The following is a 6,148-nucleotide window of genomic DNA, read 5'->3' on the forward strand; positions in this document are numbered from 1 at the left end:
AGCATTACGAATGTCATTTTTCTGTCATTCGTGACACATTGCTGACATTTTTAATGTGACTTAATGCATCTGAATAGGTTTCTTAATAGTGCGTGTTGGTTCGTGATATTCTTGATATTTGTGGAGCATGTTTTTGGCTGTCAAAAAATCTTCCACGAATGTCACACACCACCCTCATTTCGTCTCACGTCATGGAGGTCGCAACTGAGCGTGTTGATACGTCTTGATGAGTAGTGATCCTTAGTAGAACGTGACAACATTCGTAGTGGTTCCTGTGATGGTTCTTGGTGCCCAAACTGTTCTTGGTGCCCAAACTGTCACGCGTTATTACGAAGTGACACGGAAACTGTCACGTTTTGACACGACTTGTAACGTGGCGTCAGATTTCACTGCGCGCCACGACAAATCAGTTTTATGTCACGTGCGCACAATTAAACTCTGCTCCAAATGTCATTCCACAGTTCCTGCAGAAGCTCCTCAGGATGCTCCTGCAGGTGTTCCTCCTGCTGTTGTAACCGATGAGCGGGAGAACGAGTCTGAGCCAGAGGAGCGAGAGGAGACTCACGTGCAGCCAGACATCTCTGCACCTCCTCCAGTCTGGCAGAGGAAGAAGCGCGCGCACAATTAAACCCTGCTGCACTGCATTCAGTTTGATTGCTGACACCAAGTCGGCTAAAAGTCTAATTTCAGTGCTCTTCAGCGCGCTCCTGCAGGTGTTCCACCTGCTGCATGTGCCTGATGTTTGGAAAAATGCACGAGACGAGAGCCGCATGAAGCCACACATCTGGCTCTGTCCGTCTCCTCCTCTCTGCACCACTCCATGGCACAGAGCCCAACTACGCATACAGTCACAAAGTTCTTCTAAAAAACTGGAGCGATCTGAATTCAGCTGGATGAATATGGGTGTGTGTGTGGAGACAATTCACCTCGTTCACAACGTGACAGAACTTAACGATGCGCTGTTACGCGCAATAGCGCGCAACAACGTGGAACACTATTCTTGACCGTGCGTAATGGTTCCTGATAATTCTCCAGCAACCTGACGCCTCTGCCCCGAATAATCACATTTGTGATCAGCGGCCAAGAATGTGTACTACATGGCATTTATGACTTGTCGTCGTTATGTGTAAACGCAGCATTAGAAAATATGCGGCCAGTCGCACTTGTTGTGGCTGGGGGTGCCTGGCTGCCTTTGTTTCTGTCTTCTGTTCTGTCTTTTGTTTTTCCTTCCAGGTGGTACGCGTTTAGGACTGAGTGGCTGTGTGGCTGAGTTAACAGGACCTCACCCTGATCACCTGAGGCTGATCATGTGCAGCTCGTCAGGACTCACAGCTGTGGTGCATCTACACGGATTGGAGCATGGTGGCATTTAAGTCTGGAGTACACAGTGTGTATTTGCCAGAGACTCGACCTTGTGACCAGACGGGTGAGATCATCGTCTTGAGAGCCATCTCATCATTATGGATGCAGAGAACGTCCAGGTTTGATGCCATGGTCTGTGAAAGAGGAGGGGGTGAGGTCTCACGCACGTCAGCACACTTCCTGAGGTACGTTAGGTTTTGTGACTAACATTAGTACAGTCAGTAAATGTGGTGTCCCTCACACCTTATTATATTCAGCTGTTATGTTAGTCGTTTAATCAGCTTCCACTGCAGTTTGAGTATGTGAACAGGGTGTTCCATGCCTGCAGGGTGGGAAGCTGATTAGTAATTAAGCCAGGAAGTGTTTGCTGTTTATGTACACCTTTGAGTGGTCTCTCTGTGTGTGGAGTGTGGACTCACATGATGGTTTCTTCTTTCACAGACTCGGTTTGTCGTGGCCACCTGGGGGGTGTCGGCGGGGTCCTTGGGTCCGAACTGTTTCTGGCTCTGGACCGTTTGTGCAGCTGGGAGCGCACCGTATTATCACCTCGCAGACCGCGCACTTGTTTGTTTGTTCTTTTCCACAGCACTGTTATGTCATTAAATTTTGTTATCCTTTGTACCGTGCTCTGCTTATTTCATACTGGGTCCTTCAAACGCTGGTCGGTTCTCCGTCCTGCGTCCGACACATAACAGCACTCTTGGCACAACAGCAGACTGCAGGCAATCACTTTCGTACTCGCAGAGAAATTTGTCTAAGTCTGACACGAGTGTGGCTTTGGTGTGTGCGCTGAGATGACAGGAGGTGTGTCCTCTCACTGAAGCAGCTGTGGAAATCTGTGGATGTAGACATTCCAGCTGGACACCACGTACTGTGTTTGGACGGACATGGACAAACAACTAACCACTGTGACATGCGTGTGTCTGTTTGCTGTTATCAAGTGGACATAAATAAAAACATATCACTGTAATGACATGCTGCAGTGAGCGAGCGTTCACAAGACACGGGTGCATGGCCGGTTGGAGACGCAACACCAGATGTGGATATGAATGAGATGAGCGAACTGCTTCTCATTCATGCCATTTCATGACTGTATGTCTGTGATCATGGGTCATTTACAGAGGAACTGAACGGATCATATTTGTATTGCTCACATAATAAATGCAGTGTTTTTATATGGTGTGTAAGTTTAATTTTTGTAATAATTCCATGTCTTTCCTGATACGAGGCAGATTCCCACAGCTTTCAAAGAACAGCTCTGTAGATTAGTGGTAAAGTCTCTGACTGGCTTTAGGATGGCGCAAGTTCTCATCCAGTGGGTCGTATGTTTTCTTTTTTTTTTCCACATAAGCAGCGCGATGTGGTCCCACAGGTACCAGCTGTTTTTTTTTTTTAGATTTCCTTCACATAAGCGGCGCGATGTGCCACAGCTGGCACTGTGTGCGACGTGTGCACGAACTCTCGCACCGGGTTCATACACACCTGCCCATCAGCACAGTGTTTCGTGGTGCGCTAATTTTGAACTGTTTTGCACTGTTTCGTGGTTATCAACCAAACACCGTCCAAACTTTGCACTGTGTGAAGGGCCATTACCCTCTCCAAAATGTCCATACGCATTAATCACAGTTTGCATACATATGCAAACATTCTGCCATCCAGTTTGTTTTTATAAATCACAATGTATGCATTAACATCATCATGCATGTCTCGTTTTGTGCAAACACAACTATTATATATATGAGGCCCCCCTATTCTGGTTTATGTACTCAATACAAACATTGCATAAGCAGAACTTTCAACACCTTCTCTGACAATCCACACACTCAAATCCCATGCAGTGAAGTAAGAGTCCCGGGTCCCTATGCATTGCACCGGCTGCATCAGTGGAAATTATGCATGTGGTTATTGATTAACAGGGGCTTTCTGATCATACTTACTCTTGTGTATAAATTGGGACTCATTTTCTCTGAGAGTCACAACATGGAGCTAAGACCCTTGGCTCCCATTGTCAGCGGGATTTGTAAAATTCTATGTAGCCTGGGAATACCATGGGATGCCTGTGTGAAGTTACCCCTATATTCTTCAAAGCGAACCAAAGTTCTCAGTTGTTTCCGCCATGTTTGTGCTGCAAAAATATTTTAAAATATTAAATTAGGTCATGAAAAGTTATCCCCCCCACCCAACACACACAAACACGACTTAACCAAATTAAACAAAAATGGTATCGGACATTTGTGCTTTTAAAATGATCATTTGTGCTGCTATAACTTTTAAAATATTAATAAAAATTGTAAGGTCATCAAAGGTCAGCCATTTCCTCCACATTACCCAAATCAAATAAAATTGATGTCAGTCATTTGTGCTATGTTTATCCTGTTAAAATGGTTGTTTGTGCTGTTATCATTTTTAATATATTAACAAAAAATTGTAAGGTCAGCAAATGTCTGACAGCTCCCCGACCTTGCTCATATCAAACAAAAATGGTGTCACTCTTTTGTGCTATAATTATGTTGTTAAAATGTTAATTTGGTATTGTATTAATCAACTTTAATAGATACCATAAATAGCAATTAATGAATAAGCCCACTGGAAGTCAGACAGCACTCCACATCGTCCAAAGTAAACAAAAATGGTGTCATCATTTGTGCTCCATTTGTGCTGGTATATGTTGTTCATATTTTTGTTTGCGCTGCTGTCATTACCTCCGCCAAGGAGATTATGTTTTCAGTCATGTTTGTTTGTCTGTCTGTCTGTTTGTCAGCAGGATAACTCAAAAGGTTTAGAACGGATTTTGATGAAATTTTGTGGAGTGGTTGGAAATGACAAGAGGAACAAGTGATTAAATTTTAGTGGTGATCCGGATCAGGATCCGGATCCAGGAATTTTTTAAATGATTCTTCACCATTGCGGGATAGGGGGAATTTTGACATTCTCATTTCTAACTCCACAAAAACAAGGCAGAAAGGCTTGAAAAAAATTAGGGTGTAACATAGTCAAATGTTCTATCAAACAACAAAGTTTGGTGATGATCGGATCCGGATTCCGGATCTGGTGATCCAGAATATGCAAAAAATATAGGGAAAATAGAAAATGTGTCAGTGTGAGGTGAGAAAATGAAGCTAGAGATGCACAACTAACACCAAATTGTAGCTGAATCTGTACTGATTCAGTAAGGTGTCATCAGATTTGATGTAGCTTCAAATGTTATGGAGCTAGATCCAGAAGAAAACCGCCATTACCGAAAAATCATTTTTATACAATAACTTTTGAACTAATAAAGACATAAAAGTGATTCCAAGTTTTAGTGGTATGTTTTCATGGTCAAGGATGTCAAATATAAAGGAAAGAAAAGTGTAGTTTTGGTTGTAACACTGAATTGTTGAATAGATCACTGTGCCAAGGAGGGAATCTGTTTAGGGTCAGTGACCCTATGGCCTTGTTTAGAGAAGTGTTTCATAAATGTTAAAAAAAATTCATATATTTGCAGTTTAGTTGAATAATAAATTGAATTTTGTCTCTTATTTGTTTTTGTCTATAAGCACATGCAATATCAATATCAGTGCTCAGATGACTTTGGGAAAGGTGCAAGTTGCAATAAACTGTGATGCCAAGCGCTAAGGATACATGCTATCCAGTCACAGCAGATGAAACTTTTACTACTGAGCAAACATCATTGTTAGACTTTTTTAGTTTCAATGATTCCACGGCGTGTAGATGTTATGGCATCAGTGACCCCATGGCCTTGGCGGAGGTTTGCACTCTCTGAGTGCTTCTAGTTTTAAATATATATCACTGATATGACATCGAAATGTGGTCATGCTTCTAATCTATATTTTGATCTATTTTTAATTTCTGTCAGAAACCCATAGGAAGTGTATTTATTTCTTTTCACAAAAAGCAGATGTGTTACTTGTTGATTTTAACATGCAATAAGTTGAAGATCACATTGAAACTCTATAATGTACATCTACGTTGATACAATGTCAGGATTACTATGTTGATCCAATTTTCAAATCCATCATTTCTACATTGATCCAATGCCAGACATCAACATGGATCAACATGAGATGAATGTCGTTTGCCCACTGGGACTGTGTTGAAAAAGAAGTGTTCCAACAAGTATTGACATAGTAGCTACTTGGAAGGTTGAGCTGAAAAAGGATTGTTAAAATATTGCATTTTGCATTTGACCCTTTTTGACACAAAGTGACTTGCCTACACATGGAAAAAAAACAAAACAAAAAGAAAAACTAAAACGAGGGGGTGGCCTGGAATTCAGAATGCCAGTCTACTCATATATTACTGTAAATCAATTTACAATTTCAGTGTGAGATATCTGATGAATATAAAGCAGATTTACCTCTGGTAACAATGGTAAAAACAATCCTTCGAGTGATATACAAGCATGAAATTTGGCATAAATATTCACACTAAGGTACTCTTCAAAATTTTCTGATGAGCCAAGGGAAAATCTGAAATACGTGCCATTTTTCATGATGGCTGCCAATTTCTAGCCAAAATTCTATTTTCTTATACCTGAAGATTATTGATCCATTTGACTGAGTATTGGGTCTGTTAACTTTTTTAACCTTTAACCTAATTTTGCCATTACTTGTCCTTCAAGAGACCCTTTTGTGTAATGTGTAAATATTCATATGACATAGCACCTTTTGGCATAAATTAACATTTATTTTCTCCAGCAAGACAGGTACAAAATATGTATATGCAGTAATAAACTGTTAAAGCTGGACAAAAAATACAAAGGATCATTTACATTTTAACACAA

Source organism: Thalassophryne amazonica, chromosome 7 (assembly GCF_902500255.1).
Source record: "Thalassophryne amazonica chromosome 7, fThaAma1.1, whole genome shotgun sequence".
Taxonomy (NCBI): domain Eukaryota; kingdom Metazoa; phylum Chordata; class Actinopteri; order Batrachoidiformes; family Batrachoididae; genus Thalassophryne; species Thalassophryne amazonica.